Genomic DNA, 21,870 nt, shown 5'->3' with positions numbered 1-21,870 from the left:
ATTTCATAAACGAGGAAATTGTAGCCCATGGAATTTTACTTTTTACTTACTCCTCAAAACAGTAGAAGTAGAAACACAGGATACTGGACACCTAACAGAAGGATTCTTTTCTACCTTACTAGGATGACTCCAATCATACCAATTAATTTTTCTCTGTAAAGATCTGGTCTAAAATGCACAAAGTGTTCTTACAGGATGGTAGCCAACATCCTTTCTTTTTTTTACATCTTCATAATGAAAATAAAATTAATCCTCAGGGATTTAAGTATGTGTAAAGGTGTATACTACTATGAAATTTGTAAAATAATAAAGAACTAGAACAGTGCTTGACACTCTAAGCACTTTGTTTATTTCTGAAAATGAATATCCTATTTAACACAAAATTGAAAATCATTTCTGCCACAAAATCCAACCATAATGATCAGGAACCTAGAATTTTCCTAGAACATATTATAACCTGTTTTTTTTTCTTTGCAACTCTTTCCCTCAGAAAAAGTATTTTCTAGCCAAAAAAAAAAAAAAAAAAGGAAATCATTTTCACATATTGTAGCAAATGCATCACTAGATTAAGTTTTTCCACCTCCTTCATTTTTGAAAAAGACTCAGAATAATCCATGGTGAAATGTTCATTTTTCTCACCAAAAGTGGTTATCCAAAAAAATCAGTAGATAACAAAGGAAAGTAAAGGATGAACCTGTGTTATAAGAGTAATGAAGGGTACCTGGGTGAGACAGATAGTTAAGCATAGGACTCTTGGTTTCAGCTCAGGTCTTGATCTCAAGGTCATGAGATGGAGTCCCATGTCCAGTTCCATGCTTGGTGGTAAGTCGGCTTAAGACTCTCCCTTCCTCTTCATCTGCTCCTCCCCCTACAGCTCTCATGCTGGTGCTCTCCTCTCTCTCTCTCTCTCTCTCTTAAATAAACAAACCTTTAAAAAAAGAGTAATGAAGAAAATTTCTGGATGAATATAAAAACTACAGGATTAAAACAATTCCATGACAAATCCATGATCTTGTTTCACATAATCTGATAAACTACTAGTGTTCCTATTGCCTTGTCATTGTTAACAGCATCAATCTTGTCCCAATTATTCACTTAAAATCCATTCTTGGCCAAGTTTTCTACTTCTCTAACTCCTATTCAAAGATAATCAGTTCCTACTGGATCTGTCTTTTCAATGTTTTATCAACACATTTTCTCCTTTCCCTTTCCACTGTTACAGTCTCAGTACAAGTCTTCCTGGTATTTGCTTTCCTCTGTTTTCCCTCAGTAGGAAGCATCAGACACCTGACTTCAAGAGTGATGTTCCATAAACAAAGTCCAGGCTTCTTACATCCTCTTCATTTTATTTCTTTTCTTAAAGATTCTATTTATTTATTTGACAGAGAGAGAGAGAGTGAGGGAGGGAGCACAACCAAGAGGATCAGGAGAGGAAGAGGGAGAAGCAGGCTTCCCTACTGAGCAAGGAGCCTGACTCAGGACTTGATCCTAGGACCCCGAGATCATGACCTGAGCTAAAGGTAGCAACTTAACCGACTGAGCCATCCAGACACCCCTGGCTTCTTAAGTCCTTTTATAAATAAATAAATAAATAAATAAATAAATAAATAAATAAATGTGTGTGTGTGTGTGTGTGTGTATATATATATATATATATTTATATATATCATTCTTTTCTGATAGCAGATATGACTCAAATTCCTTACTGGTACATTTAAATGTCTCTATAATGTGAGCTAAATCTACCTTCTTCCATTTCTCAATAATCTCCCATGAAGTCGCCATGTTCTAGAGCAATGCTGTTCAATAAAACTTTCCACAATGATGGAAATATTCTACATCTGTTCTGTCCAATAAGGCAGCTACTGGCCCCATATGCTTACTGAACACTTGAAATGAGGCTAATCCAACTGAGGAATTGAAATCCAGATTTTATTCAATTTAAATTTAAATTATGTAGCAACATGTGGCTAGTGACTACCTAATTGCATGACTTAACTCTTTAACTTTGGTTCTCAAATTTTATCATGCATCAGGGTCACCCAGAAGGCTTGTGAAAACAGTCAGTCAGACTCTATACCTGAATTTCTGAGTCTGTAATCTGAAACGAGTCCCAAGAATCTGCATTACTAAAAAGTTTTCAAATGATGCCAATGCTGTTGATTGGTCCAGGGTGCAAGTTTGAGTATTATTATCCTTGACATGCTTAAACCCTTTTGTCTCCTGAATGGACCTAGTACATATGTTTATATCTGCATAAGTTTCTGTTTGTAATTACATTCTACATTGCTTCATACTCACTTGCATGACTATTATCTCCTTCATATATCATCAATAATAACCTAAAAACAAAGACTATGTCTTGTTCATATTTGCAAGACCTAAAATATCTTGCTTAGTCATATAAACACAACAAACATACAGTAGAGGGTGTTGAATTGAATTAGAATCCAGCTATTTTTTTAATATTAAACATTTCAAACTGATTTTATTCATTCTAAATTTAAATTTTGGGTAGGTGGAAGAATTAGTTATAAAACTATATAGAACGCCTTAAACTTAATTTTAGAATTTGGATTACATAAATTTGAGATTCTCATGGTTCTCCATCAACAGAGTTATATAATAATACTCCAATGGCACTGGTAATTATATTTCTGAGATTAAAAAAGGAAAATATCACAGAGCTATTAGAGATAGTGGCTGTCACAAAGTATTATTAAGTGTTAAAAAATTAACAAGATAAATCTACCTCTCTAAGCAGAATTTTAGAACAAATGAGAAGCTCCTTTCAGCCGATTCAAACTTTTTATATACAACTTTTTTAAAAAATAAAAGTGAAAATAGCTTACATTTTCTGTTGAAATGAGGTTCAATACAAAAAGAGCAAGGCATCATTAAAATGAAGCTCAAGGTGATACAAACACCAGGAGAAGAAATGTTTCCAAGATCTTTTACAGCAGTAAGTCTAGTTAAGACCAGGCAATTAGTTCCTTACTGTGATCAGACACCTTTAAACCTGCAATTTGAAAGAAGCCACCTATAGAGAAATCACTTCCACTTCTTTTTAAATTATAGCAAGTCACCACCAAATTATTTTTCTTCAAATTATCAAAGAAGTTTACTCAGCACATTTTTTAAACAAACTCACTCTATATTATTCAAATTATATGTGGCTGTTCCATTAGCCAAATCATTCTTTTCCCATTTTTCCACTAATATGGGTCTTTATGTGAACATCAAAGAAATATGGTTAATGAATAAACATTCAAAATTATAGCACAGGGAAGAGCCTAGATGGCATCGGCTGGCCTTAGCACAACCTTATCTGTTGCTAGGCAACGATAGGTAATAAAAGGAGATCTGAAGCAAGCCAGCAAAAGAAAACCAGCCGCTGCCCATCTTTATTATCAGCTCTACTGCCACAATTAAATTAGTAGGAGGCCCCACATGAAAATGCAGCACCCAACTTGGGGGAGTTAAAGTTGTTTTTATCCTGTGATGTAAAGCCTACCTTTCTACACCAATAAAAGGCTTAACTGACAAGAATGCTAAGGAAAAAAATACATTGCATTTCATATATTCAATACCCCCTTTGAACTTGAGAGTCATTTCTAGTATTCTAAGACAGCCATTCAAATAGTCAGTAAATGTCTAAAAGCTTAAAATACATTCTGGATGTATCTTGTGGAGCAAGGTTATTTTGGTTGCTAGTATTTGGTTTTTGTTGTTGTTGTTGTCTTTTGTTAATGTAATTTATGGTCTAAGAATTTTAAATCGCTTCAGGAAAAGAATATCTACAGGAGAAAATCAGCACACCATAGAGGGCCATGACTCCAATTAAGGACCAAAGAGTATTGATAAAATTGACATCCATGTTCAGAAATTTGTGTATTCTGCATTGTTGGGACAAAGTCTCATGGAACAGGTGGGGTTTGGGGTGGGTCTTCAGTCGGGGATTATAATATAAATAAAAAGCAGCAGTCATGCACAAGGAAATGGCGATCAAGAGAGACGAAGATACGTTCAGGACCAAGTGAGGAGATGCTTGCCTAGAAAGCAAAGTTCAGTGTTATTTTATTATGAACAGCTAGCATTCATTGAAACTCTATTCTTGCCAAGACAAAACAAAACAAATTAAAAAATATTTTTGTGCCTGATCTCATAAATCTTGATGGCAACCCTCCAAAGTAGATGCTATTATATCAATTTTATAAATAAGGATAGATAGGTAAATGGATGGATAGATAGATATATAAAAAGGCAAAAGAGAGAGATAGCAAGAAAAAAAGCAAACAAACGAAGCTTAAGGCATTATTTAAAATTTGCCTAAATTTACACAACCAAAACCCAGGTTGTCTCATTTCAAAGTTCAAGATCCTACTTACATTTTATATGACTTCCAGACAGGAGAGCAATATTGAGTAGGTGAAAATTAAGATAGATTACCAAAATTCAAATTTGATTTGTGAATTCTTCAACATAGATACTAAAACAATCATTGTTTTAAGTAGGAGAGTGAAAAGAATTAGTATTAAAACAATCAAGAAAATTTCTCAACCTAACCAGGTTTCCATTTTCAATGTTGCAACCCTTGGGGTCTCAGATATGACAGGTAAGCTCCATGAACCATTTAGGCCAGATATTCACTCCTTCTGTAAAATATACCTAAAGGTATTAAGAATGGATTGTTAAATGTAAGAATATATAACTATGGAATATTTGAATGACATAAGAATGATTTTATGATATTATGAATAAATATGTTTAATCGAAACTGGCTTTATTCCCCTATTGAGATTATCATTAAAAGGGTAGCTTTTAGAGAAGATTAAATTGATTACCCAAATAGCTCCTAAAATCATTTAATTAACAGGAACTTGGAAATCTGGGGTTTTGTTTGTTTGACAGCCAAAGGAGCAATTCAATACAAGTTGTTGGGCTTTTCTTACGGGCAGATAAAAGAATCCTGGTACAAACATTTTTCTGAAACATGCAGAACAGAGAATGCAGTTCCTATGTGTTTGTTTATTCTAATCAATGGATATTTCATTAGAGATATATTGGAATTCAATTGGTAGAAAATTTTAAGCACTTTAGTTTACTGTCTCAGAGCCATTTCCAGTCATCTATGGCTCCTCTGGGTAAAAAGTAGGAGTCTTGCTAACCTTAGTTTTACCCTTTTTCTATTTATACTCTACTGCCTCCAGTCTCCTCAGCATTCACCTCCTGCAGGATTGCTAATGAAAAGAATTGCACATTATTCCTATTTGCAGTTCAATCTGCTCAGGCAGAGTTTTACCACTAAGAAATTTCAGGTTTTATACTAGAAAACTGACTCCTCATTGGTGGGAGGCCATTCAGCATTATTGGAAATGGGATGTGAACATTTTTCATGTTCATCAAAGGGATAATAGGTGAAAAACAATTGAGAAACACTTCTATCAATAATGAACATTTATCTGTCCGTCTTGGCTGATTTACTTCACTTGGAACTTCTTTCCCTATTTTCTCATGGTCAATGTCTAGACATTCTTTAAAATCAAGCTTAGGGGAATCTGGGTGGCTCGGTAGGTTAAGCATCTGCCTCTTGATTTTGGCTCAGGTCATGAACTCAGGGTCGTGGGATTGAGCCCCATGTCAGGCTCCATGCTCAGCGGAGAGTCTGCTAGAGATTCTCTCTCTCCCTCTCCCTCTCCCTCTGCCCCTCCCCTGCTCATGAGTTCCCCCCACCCTCCTCGCTTCTCCCTCTCAAATAAATAAATTTAAAAAGATAAGTTTAGGGGTCGTCTTCTCTGAGAACTTTCCTATGAACATTACATTGGGTCTATGTGACTGTTTACCACTTAGATTGCTACATCTTTCAAAACAAAGATTGTTCATTGTTCCTCATTGGATCACAGTACATATGAGGCTTCTTGTCACAAAAGAGATGCTCAAATAATGTGAGATGAACTGAAATTAACTGGACTTTCAGTCTAAGTAAGTGATTCTACCTTTGATCTTACAAAGATGCATGAGCAAGAAAAATGTCTTTCCTTCCAATGTAACATGTCCCTTTTACATCACACTCAGCTCTCTTGCAAAGCTTTGTTCTTCAGTCTATACTTGTATTACCTTCTTTTTCTCCAATAGAGGAAGAAGCCTGTCCTATTTCCAAGAATAATTTCTATGCTCCCTGGAAACTTATCCCATAATTACACCCTTTTTTCTTGCAAAGCCTCACTCTTCTCCTGATTCATTTCTTTTGCCTACAGACACTCTCAGTTTACTTAACCTAAAAATCTTCTCAAGAGACCTTATTATCCCCTTGAATTACAATTCTTGTTATCTCTTCACTCACAGATTTTTCCCCCAATCTTCTGGTCAGTAAACAGTGAGCATTATTTGTAAATAAATGAAGATCAGAAAAAGAGGAACTATTGAGAAGCTGCTTTGCAAGTATGAGAGGAGGAATGTGCTGACAGAGGGTGGTAGAAGGTACTATTTATATAAAGACTAGCAAAGATACTTAATGAGCTCTACCTCACCAAACCCCAAACATTAATAAGGAGTTGTCACTCAACAGTCACCATATGAACATTTATCTACAATTTCCAAATTCTGGAATTTGTTTGGTATAGATCTTAATTTCACATTAGAAATCTTAATTTTGAGGAATCCCCATATCTGGTAGTGAATTGCTGGGTCATACTAGGTATTTATCTAAAGGATCCAATACAGTGATTCGAAGGGCCCATGACCCCCTCATGTATATAGCAGCAATGTCCACAATGGCCAAAATATGGAAAGAGCCTAGATATCCATGGACAGATGAATGGATGTGGATGTGGATATTGTGGTATATGTATGCAATGGAATATTACTCAGCCATCCAAAAGAATGAAATCTTACAATTTGTGGTGATGTGGATGGAACTAGAGGGTATCATGCCAAGTGAAATAAGTCAGTCAGAGACAAACAAGTATCATATGATTTCACTCATACATGGAATTTAAGAAATAAAACAGATGAACATAGGGGAAGGGAAAGAAAAATAAGATGAAATCAAAGAAGGAGACAAACCCCAAGAGATTCTTAACTAAAGGAACCAAACTGAGGATTGCTGGAGGGGTGGGGGGTGGGGGGGTGTAGTAGCTGGGTGATGGGCATTAAGGAGCGCACATGATGTAATGAGCACCGGGTATTATATGCAACGGATGAATCACTAAACTCTACCTCTGAAACTAATTTTAAAAAACTTAATTTTGAAATGTGAGTATGCAAAATGTGTGTTATATGTAAACTTTCTCTGGAAATACCTAATTTTTGGTAAAGTTTTGAGAGTTTTAATTTTTTGTTTAGTTTGGTGGATTGTTGTGTCAAGTTCATTTTATGTCAGAAGAAGCACATTACACATGATTTAATTTTCTGAGAGGTCAGTGAAGAAGGACGGCAGGGAGGGAGGGAAGAAAAAAGATTCAAGTTTCCTTACAAACAATGTGGAGTTATATATGTCATTAGAAAATGCTTGTTGCTACAGGGTGAGGTTATCAAACAAACCACATATTTGTGGCATCAAGCAAATTCAAGCTGAAATGAGATTCAAGCTGAAAAAGTTATGTTTATATTTTGTGTTTTAACTATTTTATTGTGAAGAGATTATTTATAGTAAATGACCTCATTAAACCTCATTATAGTAAGTTATTATAGTTATACTCCCAAACTTATTCATGCCATCCTGTGTCTTCACTTTGGGTTGCTGCAGCCTTATCACACTAAGATCCTTGGTCATATGACTTGCTTTGGTCAATGGGATAGAATATGGCATAATGGAATGCAAGCGGAGATTTGAAAAATGCTGGTATTTTGTTGCTTGTATTCTTGCTGCTGTTCAAATATGTCTCCATGTAAACAAGTCTGGATTAGCCTAAAAGAGCCGGCCATTGAATCAAGGCTCTCTGAGATCAACATCTCCCAGATAGCTGTAGATGCATAAGGAAGCCTAGCTAATAGCACAATTGTTCAGCTAAGTCCAACTAAAATTACTAATAACTAATTTAGTCTGGTATTTTTATCTCCTGATAAATGTCATTTTTAATAATCACAGGTTTCTCTCAGAGACAGATTGTTCTAATGCACTTGTTGTAAATATAAAATTTAACAGTTAAATATGTGAGCTGCAAATACTTACACAGTGATGAAGGGCTACATTCATTTAGTAAAGTGTAAGTCCCAACATATTGATTTTATCCTGGAAGTTGAACTTAAGGTTGAACTTCTAAATAGAGTAAATTCTTAAAATATCCCTATTATGATGCTCTTTGATGAATCTTACTTAAGGATACATATACATATTTAATTTACTATGGTCTCTTATATTAGTTTAATGTATAGAAAGATACCACTGTTAATCTACTCACCATACTTTTTTATTCTCAGATTTTAAATGCATACTACATTTAGAGGCTTAATGTTCTTGATATTTGAGGCTCTCCTTGTGGTAAGAATAAGCAAACTGGTAAGTAATAGAAATTGTAATTTCTCAATGCACATAATCTTTGGATATGCTTAAAATCTATGAAAACCTAGAATGATTTGTGGGCTTATCTTACCAGTTTTTACAGCACTTTGTAAATCTTCTCTTTCTTAAAGAACACCTATTTAATATTCGGTTCCTTAATTTGGCATATTGCTAAATATGTTATACAGTTATTCATTTATGAAATACAATACCTACCTAAAGCAGCGTTCAAGTCCACAAAACCATAACTTCAGGTTACAGTGATTATATAACTACATAAAAGAGGACATTTATTTATATTAAATCTAAGATTCACATGCTGGCAAATTTTACCTGGCTGAGTCATCATCACCCTTCTGCAACAGAAAAATATTGAGATAAAACAGCATAAATATAAAGATATTACAACATATTCAGTTTGTATCATTTTCTGATTAGTAAAACAGTCTTGTGAAAAAAGTACAGAAACTTTTATGAAGCTAGCTAAGGCTTGTTAAAGTATTCGTTATACATAGAGAAAGCGAATTTCGTCAGATATTCAAGTGAATAAAAGATAACTCTCTAAAGAAAAGTCAGATCTTTTTTGTTTTATTATGTTTTTGTTAGTGTGTATTTTTTCTCCATTCTCGAGAGGACTCTGTGAGATGAAATTGTAAGAAATGGATAGCTATGAAGCTGAGTGCCCAAAGCCAAACAACAACAACAAAGAGCGCTAAGACAAGAAGTGCAGATGAATTTTAGAAGTTAGGACATGGTTAAAAATAAAACATAAATGTTAGAATTAGTATTTATATAAGCAGGAATATCATAGGTGAACAATGAACCAGAGCCAAATAAAGGTTCCAGAATCAGCTATGAAATTTAAAAAAAAGAAGAATTATTTACTGATTGCCTACTAGGTGCTGGATACTACATTTCTGCTTGGCCCAGATTACCTCACTTAATCCTCACCACAACTCTGAAGTAGGTATTACTGTTTCCATTTTATCAATGAAGCAACTGAGAAACAGATCAATTACATGACTTGCTTATGGTTCCCTAAATTAAGCTGTGTAAATAGAACAGAAACCAGAGCATGTGAGAGTCTAAAGCCTTTGCTCTATATTTGGCACTAGCAGCAAGACAAGAGAACACCGATTGCGGAGTCCAATTTCTACCTCAGCCTCAGGATTATTTTACAAGCATCCCCAGTCTTACAAACACTCTGTTTACTAAATGGTCCACTCTTAGAAATGGTCACTGCTGCTCCATATCCCTTGTTCCACTTTATGAATTACCCACAAAAGGGTGGTTTCTGCATCTAGTCTAATTCTTTAGTAGGCTTAGAGAATCTTATATCCCATCTGTGTATCAGGCTAGAGTTAGTAATTAATAAAATAAATGTTTATTGAGTCATCCTTATGTAAGAGATTTTTATTCTATTAAGAAAACTTAACAATATGACACAATCACTGCCTTGTAGGATGTTAAAGGCATAAGATATGTAAGAATGGCTTAAATATAGATGGTTCCCAAAGGGCAAATCAAAATAATCCAAACTCCCTGTTTTGGCACACAAAAACCAAAAATAAATTTCATTTTAGTAACAGTAAGTCTAGTTAATCATCAGGTTTGCCCATGTTAGAGACAGAGCGAAGTCATGACTAAGGATAAATAGTGAGATACAATCAGTATGTTTAGCACAAAGCTTCAACATAGTGAGGGCTCAATGAACATTCACTACCTATTTAGGGTCACATTGAGTACCAAAACAGTAAAAATTGCAAGGGAAGAAGCATTTACCATTCGAGGGGAGCTTTCTACCTCTTATGTGAAAAATGAATTTTATACAGGCTTTGTGATTTCAGGAGAGTGCAAGAAGAGAAAAAATGAAGCTGTGTCATATATTTGTAGAAGAATGATGACTATAATGCAAAGACAAAAATAAAGTAAAAAGAAATTCCTATGGGAGTTTAGAAGAGAGGAGGGTATTTCAGGCTATAAAATAATATTCCATTTTATCCTAGTTATAGCTAGGGCTGTCAAACTCATGGTTAGTTCCTAAGTATATTCCAAGACTGTCTTGTTCTTTTGGAATACACATGTAAAAGTCAGAGATAGAACATTGAGAAAAATATCTGGATACTCAAGGCCAAAAGCATATTGTGAAACAAAAATCAAGATTTAAGAAGAAAATGTATGGAGATTACATAATATCACTTCAGGATAGGTGACTTTTTTAAAGGAAACAGCTAAAACTCTATACCTAAGAGAAGCAAAACATGTCACAAAAGTGAGATTGACCCAATGAATTAGTACAGTTGTGAAGTTACACGGACAGCAGAACAATTGGTTTCATACCTCAATAAGAGTTGTGGTCAGTGTTAAGCCAGTACAGTACTACTAAACCAAATTATTTATCCTATTTTGAGAGACACAGAATCTTGGAATTTGCCAAGAACTTTTAAGAATCAGTCTTATACAAAAAGTCTTTCAGGTTATCCCCTGAAATTATTTGAATGGCTCCAATGTTACAGAATATTTTTATCTTATAGCAGAATACATTTATTTTTCACTCCTCTGAGAATTAGGCTTCTTCCTGATTCTTGGACTAAAATCTTTTTCTAATAATTTCTACCTTTTGGTTCTAGTTCTCTCTAAACATAATAAGCACTCACTCGTTTTCCTATTTGAATTCCAAAATAATCAAACCACCTATTGCTATATTTCCATCTCACTACTTACCAAGCCATGTCATTTCCAGGTTCCCCATTATCCTAATTTCTCCTCTCTGAAAGCACTAGTTATGAGTTAGTACCAATGACACGTATAACCAGTACCACAGAGTACCTCTCAGGTCAGTAATTCTCATACTATCTCTAATGAAATACCACTAGACTTTTATCCCTCTCTGTCCTGAATACAAAAGTTTAGTTTAAAACTTTTACTAAAGGACTGAAAAAAGATACAGAATATAAGCTCTATATTATTACATTGATCTCACATAAAATTACTCAAATTGCTTTCCTCTCAATTTCTTTCCTTATCTCATCATAAACTAGTAACGAACTATTGTGAACTGAAAACACTATTCCAAATAACAGATGTTACATTTAGGTTGACATAGCCCATGCTTGTATGACTGTTGAAAATAAATGCTTTCATTGAGCTCTGTCAACCAAATTCACATGAATATTTATTAAGCTAAATTACTCCATCCAGATCTGTATTATTGAATTTCTTTTGATAACATAAATTCAGTAACCTTAATACATTAATGATTGTCAAAAGTCAATTTGCTATTATCAACAATTCCTATCTTTATTTTCTAATGTATTTTTGTTATTAAAATAATACACTCTCAAAAAAAAATACACTCTCAAGGTAGATAAAAGATGTAAAAATATATAGTACACAATAAAAGTAAAGTCTGCCATAATTCTGGTTTTTAAGCCTAGCGAATTAGACCATTGCCCTTATAGCCAGAACAGAAACTAAATTTAAATACAGATCCATAAATTACTATATATGGACTTTGAGCAAGTAATTTATTTGCCTAAGCTTTCTCATTTTGAGAAAAGAAGATAAAAGCCTCTGTGTAAGCTAGTTGTGAGCATTAAATAAGTTTATAAATTGCTTAAGAAAGGGCAGGCAAATAGTAAATTCTCAAAAAAGTTAAATGTTATTACCAGATATAATATTATACTGTTCATAATTTGGTGTTTTCCTCCTGTACATTTGGTACACAAAATTGAGATTTTACTGTATTTTTTATCCTATTGTTTTCACCTAATATTATATTATGCAAATATCCCATCACATTAAATTGTTTTTAAGGAATCATTCTAATGGCTTTGTTGTTGTGAATTATTGTTCTCCTCTCCAGAATATAGGATATCTTTACTGTTTTTGTGCTTTCTGCCATTTTGAAAGATGGTTTTTGTAACTTCATCCAAATTATTTAGCCAAATTGCTGGGGAGAAAAAGTTCAATTTATAGTTCACCAGCAGAGATCTTCCTTTAAGTCAGTGTTTCTCAAATTTGATCATTTTTTTTCTTTTAAAGGGTAAAGTATGCTTTTCCTAATAATATGAAAACATAACATAAGGATTTTCAAAATTATGTGGATTGCAATCTTTTTTTCTGATAAGGGCATGTCATTTCAGGACTAAAATTTCTGACTTTCTTCCCACCCAAGGAGCACATCCATTATTATACCAGGCAGGGTACAGCCAACTACAGCCTGCCTCCATGCCAAATCTAGCCCGCTTTCTATTTTTTTTAAATGTTATATCTGAATAAGGCATGCTCATTAGGTTACATATTGTCTGGTGGTTTTTACATGAAAGTGATAGAGCAGTTACAACACAGACTGTACCACCTACAAAGTTGAAAATATTTACTCTCTGGCACTTTACGGAACAAGTTTGCCAGTTCCTGTTATAGATAAAGAAGAAGAAAAGAAATGGAAAAAAAAAAAAAAGAAAAGAAAAGAAATTGAATTAATGGGTAGGTTCTATTGTTTTCTTGCATTTTCACCTTTTTTAGTGAATTATAGTTGACACACAATGTTACATTAATTTCAGGTGTACAACATAGTGATTCAACACTCTATACCTTATGCTGTGCTTTACCATAGGTATCACCATCATCTAATACCATGAGACCATTAGAGTGTTATTGACCAAATTCCATATATTGTACCTTTTATCCTTGTGACTTACTCATTCCATAACTAAAAGCCTGAACCTCCTACTCCCCTTCATTCATTTGGGCTAGTAATAATTTTATTGCAAGTGAAAACCAAAACTACCATCATGGCCTGAGGTTAAAATAAAATAATTTTTTAAATTGTGTGACATTGGGGTGGGATGGCACACACAAGTCAGAATGTCTTGTTTCGTAGCACCTACAAAGTATGTATGGAGTAAGGAATCAGTTAATATACAAAAGACATTTCGATGTTAAATTAGCATTTATTCTACCTGGGGATAACTTAACATATTTATAATTTAAGGATTTTCATTTAATGTGGGACCATTGAGGCCATTTTTTTTGTAATAATAAATTTATTTTTTATTGGTATTTAATTTGCCAACATACAGAATAACACCCAGTGCTCATCCCGTCAAGTGCCCCCCTCAGTGCCCGCCACCCAGTCACCCCCACCCCCCGCCCTCCTCCCCTTCCACCACCCCTAGTTCGTTTCCCAGAGTTAGGAGTCTTCCATGTTCTGTGCCTTTCACCTTCTCCTCTTCTTCACGAACTCTCATTCACATTAAGATGAAGACCAGGTATTTAGCTACATGTCATCTGAATATCTAAAGTTCTGTTCATTTTTCCTTTGTCTTTTTCTCTCTGCTCTTCAGTTTAGATCATTTCTATTGGTCTATCTTCAAGGTTATGGATTCCTTCTTCTGCCAACTCATACTTGCTATTGATTTCATCTAGTGAAATTTTCAGTTCTATTACTATGCTTTTCATGTCTAGATTTTCCATTTGGAAATTGAGTAAAGGATAGATTCCCTTCTAGGGTCTTCTGAGAGACCACCACTCTACACAAACCCTGATTTTAGACCTCTGGCCTTCAGAACTGCAAGGGAATAACTCTCAACTGTTTTAAGTGAGCACATTTGTGATAACTGGTTACAGCAGCCTTAGGAAACAAATACAGACCCTATCTAAATTGTTGACACAGACTCCATGAACATAATAAAATGACTGTTGTTTTATGCCATTGAATTTGAGGTGATTTGTCACACAGAAGATTACTAGATCAATTCACATGTAGATATTTGGAAATTCTGAAATGCTCAAAATAACCACTGTTGACTATGCATTACTCTTGTCCCAAGTTATCACATGAATTTTCATTTGCTATCATTCTTCCTTTCTCATTTCACAACAGTTTAAATTTTGCATCATCATTATTAGATTATCATATGGGATTATTTGCTACCTCTACAATATGTAGTATAAAATTTTGTGTATTTTAGTCCATGATTTTCCAGTTAGGTAAGACTTGTATGCATCATGGCTTATTTGTGAATCATATATTTTCTTATTGCTAAAGCTGGTGTGTTTGTATGTGTTTGTGTATGTATACACACACATATACAGATTTCTATCAGATTAACTTCCAGAATGGCACTTGGTTTCTGGTGTGCTGCTTATGAATTTTGGCATTTAAATAAATTGCAATATACTATTAAAACAAATTACTGAGTAATCACTAATTTTACAAAACATTATTTGTATATATAGTCATGTTCTCATACAAACAAAATAAAGATTTTTTCCACTGAATGTGGAATTTTTTCCTAAGTAAGCTTAAGTAAAACACACACACACACACACACACACACACACCAACTTTAGTTAGCTGTGCAGTAGTTGCTCCCACATCCACTTATAAATTGACAGAATTCCACTTAAGGGTGATATTACACAGCATATGATTCTTTCCTGTGTATAAGCAATCTTTGTTAGATACCTGGATTACATTAAGATGTATAAAGGCTCTGTCAATTTCCTCAACTGTCAGCCTAATTACCCTTTAAAAAAGAATAGCAGGTTAATTTGGCAAGACTTGAACTTACTAAAGATGTTAGCTAATGGTTAGTATTTTCTTTTCTAAGAGCACACAAGCCATTTGCTTAATAATTCATTTTCAAGTGTTAACATAAATCAACCCCAAACTCTCTAGTTCTCAGCCTCTGAAATCTAATTTACTCCCATCCGGAAAATCTTTGTTCTTGTCCACCTTTACCCTTATGGTGCATTTTTCAGACATTTCCAGTAACAGATACAATGTCCAAGAATCAAAACAATAATAAAGAATGTCCTAGGGATCCCTGGGTGGCGCAGTGGTTTAGCGCCTGCCTTTGGCCCAGGGCGCGATCCTGGAGACCCGGGATCGAGTCCCACGTCGGGCTCCCGGTGCATGGAGCCTGCTTCTCCCTCTGCCTGTGTCTCTGCCTCTCTCTCTCTCTCTCTCTCTCTCTCTCTCTGTGACTATCATAAATAAATAAAAAAAAATTAAAAAAAAAATGTCCTAAATATTTTTTGCAGGATGCCTAGGTGGCTCAGTGGTTGAATGTCTGCCTTTGGCTCAGGGCATGATCCTGGATCCCTGATTGAGTCCCACATGGGCTCTCTGTGGGGACCCTGCTTCTCCCTGTGCCTGTGTCTCTGCCTGTCTCTGTGTGTCTCTCGTGAATAAGTAAATCTAAAAAAATATGTTTTGCTCTTTATAAATCCACTGTTACTTGTTTTTATCAATTACTACTTTATAAAATCCAAAACTCCAAAATTAAATTTTCAGGGCTTTTCTCCCTCAACATGACCTAGTTTTGAAAATATTACTCATTAATTTTGCCACTTAATTCTGAAACTTCTATTGACTCACACCATCTTTGACATTAATTTTTTTTAATTTAAAAAACCCTAATCATTCCATTGATTCTTTTTATTAATATGTTAAAACTTGCTTGTATCTTCTTGCCGTGGATTCAAATCATAGTCTAATTCTTGCTTACACTAATTACAAGTATTGCATTTCTCCCCATTTTTCCATTGAGAATTCTGTATTTTTTTCATACTGATTTGTAGGAATCCTTTGTACCTGCTAGATACAAATCTTCTTTCAGATAGATGTCTTGCAAGTATCTTCTCCCTTTCTGAGTTACTTTTCTCTATGTTAATGATGTCTTTGGATGAACAAAAGTTGTAAATTGTAATATATTCTAATTTATCATTTTCCCCTTTAGATTGGTGTTTTTTTTTGGGGGGGGGGGGGCTCTGTTGAAGAAATATCCCCTCTCAAAAAAAAAAAAAAAAAAAGAAAGAAAAAGAAGAAGAAAAAAAAGAAATCTCCCCTCTCCAAGATCTTTCACTTTTATGTCTACAATCGATCTCAAACTGGTTTTTGTGAACGGTGTGATAAGAGTCAAGATTTGTTTTTTCCATATGAATACTGAGTTGACCAGACACTGCTTATTGAAAAGACCATCATTCCCCATGAATTAAATGTTTCTATCAAAAAAAAAATTTTTGACTGAGTTTTACACAATTATAGAGAATATAATAGAAAATTTACTTATGTCATTATCTGCTTATTGTGTCCTCATTCTTTTCCTTTAGATGAAGTGCAGATAAATTTTTAAAGAACTGAAAAAAAAGTAAATATATATTTAAAAAAGAGAAGAGATTTTTAGAGAAACCAACCCTATTTTAATATTCAATTCCAAACTATGAAATAACTCTTTTTTTCCCAAAGCATTGACACTTCTGCTTTTCTTCACTATTATGGAGGGAAGTTTAATAGTAAAGGTAACTCTAGCTGCTGTAATGTTCAAAATGTCCTAAATCAAAGCTTAACATGGGTATTCCTATTACACAGGTGACTCTCCTCCAAGTGGAAAATCAGCCCTCATGCTCCTTCCAGATTTTGATTTCACCATATTCAACATGGCTTGCAGGGTTACTGGGCCCATTTACATCAAGCCATCATGATGGGAGACAACAAGGAAGACCTCTCATTGAATACTTACATGTGCCATGGCTTGAATTGGTGCACACACATTTGCCAACATTCTACTTGCTTACTTACTCACTCACATGGCCAAACCTAACTACAAGGGAGGCAGAGAAATGCAGTCCAGGAATATTGAAAGAGTGAAACTGACTTGAGGAACAGACAGCCATTCTTTGAAATAAGAGAAAGGCTAAAGGTTTTGAGAAATAATCATATGTTATCATATGAGTCATATGATAACAATTGTCCTTTATATGAATGATTCAAATTGCTACTCATAGCTCAAATGAAGCAAAGTGTTGAATGATTCTTAGGTTATGCATTTGTAATTATGTCAATTTTTTGCATTAGTCAAGGGAATTGTTTTCTAAGAAAATTCCAACTCCATGTCCTTAGCATATATCAATATTCATATTTATATTTATACAAAGAATGGAAAATGTAAACATGTTAGAGAGTCTCTGAGGAAGACCATGTTTGACTCTTGATCACTGATGAACCTCAATTTCCTAGAAATGTATGTGGCACGGAGTGGACAATAAATAATGCTTCTATGGTTTAAACAAATAAGAATTTTGTAGGTACTTTCTCACACACAAATGTATATAAGGCTGTCATTATTTGAGTTGATTTATAATGCTGCTTAAATACACAAGCTGTGAAGACATACTTTTTTCCCAATTGACTTTTTATCTGTCTGACAAATGTATTTTTTAAAAGATTTTTTAAATTTATTTATTTATTCATGAGAGACACAGAAAGGCAGAGACACAAGGCACAGGGAGAAGCAGGCTCCATGCAGGGAGCCCGACGTGGGACTTGATCCCCGGTCTCCAGGATCACACCCTGGGCTGAAGGCAGTGCTAAACCACTGAGCCACCCAGGCTGCCCCAAATGTATTTTTTTAATTTAATTTCAATTAGCCAACATATAGTACATCATTAGTTTCAGATGTGGAGTTCAGTAATTCATCAGTTGCATACAACACCAAGAGCTCATCACATCACGTGCCCTCCTTAATGCCCATCACCCAGTTACTCTATCCTCCCAACCTCCTCCCCTTCAGTAACAATTTGTTTCCTAAGTTAAGAGTCTCTCATGGTTTGTCTCTCTCTTTGATTTCTTCCCATTCAGTTTTCCCTCCTTTCCCCTATGATCCTCTGCAGTTTCTTATATTCCACATATTAGTGCAACCTTATGATAATTGTCTTTTTCTGATTGACTCATTTCATTCACCATTATACCCTCCAGTTCCATCCATGTCTATGTAATTGGTAAGACTTTTATACAATGTTATAACCTTAGACCCATTTTTTGAAGAATAAAAAGGTTTAACTATCAAAAAAATTGATATTAATTCTTTCAATTCAGTACATGAAAATTAAAAGATTCATGAAATCGAATTCAATGACTCTTTTATTTAAACAAATAAGTAACAGTTGTATTTCTTTGAATGCTTATTCTAAAGATTTTTTTCTACAACATATTTCAATTGAGCTCCATATGATATACACTGAAACACAGACTTGTGAAAAGAACAAAATTTTCCCTAACTATAATCATGATAAAAACTATATAGCACTTGTAGCCAAAATTGAGGAACTTTTTTTTAAGTAAGCACAGAATGTTATCAAAAGACATTTAGTATTTATCAAGTTGATAAAGCATATTGTACAACCATGTGTGTGAAATAAGCCACTCTTATTTATCAGAAGTTAGAGAAGTACCATATGATCCAGCAATTCTACTTCTAGTTATATGGCCCAAAAGAATTGAAAGCAACTGCTAGAAAAAAACATGTATGTATACACCCTCATAAAAGCACTATTCACAATAGTCAAAAAAGGAGCACCAGACAAAATGTCCATCAGTCAATTAATGGATGAACAAACATGGTATATACATGAAATGGATTATTATTCAGCCTTGAAAAGGAGAATGAAATACTGATACATGCTATATAGTGGAGGAATTTTGAATACATTATGCTAAATGAAAGAAGCCAGACACACAAGTTAGGTATTATAGGAATATTTTTATATGAAATGTCTAAAATAAACTCATACAGAAAGAATTCGTATTACTGATACCTGGGAGTTGGGAGGAGAGAGGAGATTGGGGAAAATGTGCTTTACACATATAAGGTTTTCTTTTGGACTGATAGAAATGCCAGAGTTTTGGAACTAGATATAAGTGGATTGTGTACAACACTGTGAATGTACTAAATGCCATTGACATTGTTCACCTTCAAAGTTTAATTTCATACATGAATTTCACCTCAATAAATAAAAAATGTCACTCTTGTTTAAAAATATGTATCTGTATTTATATGTAAATCTATATGTAAATGGTGCATAGTAAAAAGCCAGGAAAATTTATGAACAATTTTAATAATGGTTATCACTGGATTTGGAATTTGAGTTTTTTTCTCCTTCTAAATTATTATGTCTGTAATTTTATAAGGAGGTTATATTACTTTTGCCATCCTCCCAAAAATTCATATATAATGATGATACACATATACCATAGATAAGTTGTTACCATTTCTTAAATATGCATATTATTCTATGTGAGGTGGTTGATAATAATATACTTGGTCTTAGACTGAGTTTATAACAACAGTAAACTAGGAAGGGGAACTCTAAATGAGTACAGAAGTTATGACTCCATCTAGAACACTTCCATATCAAATAGAGTTAGTATGCAATTTCTTTTCAATTATACACTAAAATTATATATAGTAAATTTTATAGTAAAATTTATATATAGCAAATCATGTGTATCCTTGAAAAGTAATAGTATAACCTTAACATTCTTGAAGTTTATAGCCAAAGACCCAGATGTACAAACACAACTATATCAACTGTTTCCTTTGGGAAGCATGTTTTTCATAATGATATAAAAATTTTATAAATTCAATAAAGTAACCACATACTTAATTCAGGGGCAGTATTTTAGATGCAGATGAAGGCTGTGAACTAGGATCACTGTGGTAGACAAATGGTCTTCCAAAGATGTCTGGTCCATATCTATGAAATCTGGTAAACATGAAGGAGTACCTATACATTGGATCTCTATCCTCTGTGACATTAGCAAGATATGACCAAATGTCTTGGTAACTACCTTAGGATGATATGAGGAATAGCAATTAATGAATGAAATCTATGGGAAAAACCCATGCATATGGACACATGGCTAGAGGGCTACCCGACCCATAGTCAGTGAGGAAATTCTGCCTAAAACAATCACTTAAGTAGCTTTATCATTGACTATAATCTACAGGGCCTGAAAGCATGGAATAGAAAAATAGAATTTGACAATGCCTGTATGTCAAGCACAGACCATGTAATCTGGAGAAATAATACTGGCCTCTGATACATGGAGAGTTGTCCTTTATTGAAGATCAAAGAGAGCTCACCAGGCCTCACCATGGCATCAATAACATATCCTTCAAAATGGTATACCTGTTTTTCCTCTAGTTCCTTGCACATCTATAACCTTCTATGCTGATATGTTCAGGGGGCATATATAATAAAATGCCCATGAATTTTGATCAGTAGAAAAAGAGTATCTTCAATTTTAAATTAATGTTCTGAATTTGATTAATATGGATCAGTAACATAGGTTCAAGTCATTCTGGATGCCTTAGAAAATTGAATTTCTTAACCTATGGGCCATACCCTGGACTGAGTTGATCATCTTTGATTATTATCACACTACAAGATGCTCCTGGGCAGCTAGCTAGTCTCATACAATTTCTTTATCATATCACCTATTTTATAAATGTAACAGCTCTTTTAGACATTCTAGTTTCATTAGTCAAGTTTCCAGTATGCACTTCTAAAAGATAAGGACATTTTGAAAGCATAACTGTGATATCACCAATCAAACCTAAAATTATGACCAAATTCCTTAAAATGATCAAATATGCATTAGGTGCTTGTATTTCCCTATCAGATTTTATTTTAAGTTCATGTGTTTGAATCAGAATCCAGTAAGATATATACACTGCACATAGAACTTCTAAGCATCTCAGCTAAGAACACTGTATGGCCTTCGTTATCTCCCTTTAAAGGAGGGCAAGTGCACACGATGACATGTCCCCAACAATATATTTATCATGCTTTGAAACTGATACATATAGGAAATCTGCATTGCAAAAGAAAAAAATCATGAGTGGAAAATACAGCTTCTTGTTTTCAGTGCTTTTATGAAGAAATTAATTTTCATACTCAAAATGGATATGGTAGCATCATCCTTTGACATGTTAACACAAAGTATGACAGCTCTCCTTCTGTTAGGGATGCAGTTTCAGTGAAATGCAGAATACCATTTTTAAACTATGCTTTCTGTAAGAGTATAAGGAATTATGGTTACCAAACTGCTTATTTCTGAAGCAAATGGCTTATGAAGATTTCCTAGAATTTGACCACTGTTTTCCATCTCCAGGACCAACATCTTGGTACAATCTACCATCATTTGTTTCCATGACTTACTGCATTTTCCTCCTGATCTGTTTCCCTAAATCTGATGTTGCTCCTTGGCAATTTTGCTTCAATACAGACTAATTCTATTAAAATATTATGAGATCATACCTATTTTCTGTATGAAAACTTTCCATGGCTTCCCATCTTAATCCTACTGAAATTTTAAATCTTTATTGTGACTTAAAAAGTCTGACACAATGTTGCTCCCTGTTATCTCTCTGACCTCATCCTCTGCTACTCACCTATATTTCCTCCAGCCATAATAGCCTTAGGGCTTTGGGGAAAATGTAAGAATTTTCCTTCCTTTCCATACTGCAGAGCTGCCTCCTCAAGTCACCACCCGCCACCTGCCATCTGCCATTTGA

The 21,870-nt window shown here is 34.2% G+C and overlaps 1 protein-coding gene and 1 long non-coding RNA gene across 5 annotated transcripts in view; one reads left to right on the top strand and one right to left on the bottom strand.

The window, feature by feature from the left end:
• Positions 1-21,870, bottom strand: part of LOC144288960 (uncharacterized) — a 284,720-nt gene that overhangs the window by 189,985 nt on the left and 72,865 nt on the right. Inside the window, exon 1 of one of the 4 annotated variants that reach the window (XM_077857055.1) lies at positions 16,581-16,619. The exons of the other annotated variants lie outside the window; for them this stretch is intronic. The gene's annotated coding sequence lies outside the window, so the exon portion shown is untranslated. Of the gene's footprint in view, positions 1-16,580; positions 16,620-21,870 lie in introns of those variants that run through there. 4 annotated transcript variants of the gene reach the window in all.
• Positions 10,532-19,330, top strand: LOC144288961 (uncharacterized). The gene is made up of 2 exons (XR_013357022.1): positions 10,532-12,991; positions 16,884-19,330. It is a non-coding gene; the product is annotated as an uncharacterized LOC144288961 (long non-coding RNA).

Source organism: Canis aureus, chromosome 18, assembly GCF_053574225.1.
Source record: "Canis aureus isolate CA01 chromosome 18, VMU_Caureus_v.1.0, whole genome shotgun sequence".
In the NCBI taxonomy this organism is placed as follows: Eukaryota; Metazoa; Chordata; class Mammalia; order Carnivora; family Canidae; genus Canis; species Canis aureus.
The sequence above is the reverse complement of the archived record's forward strand: the minus strand, read 5'-3'. Positions and strand labels throughout refer to the sequence as shown.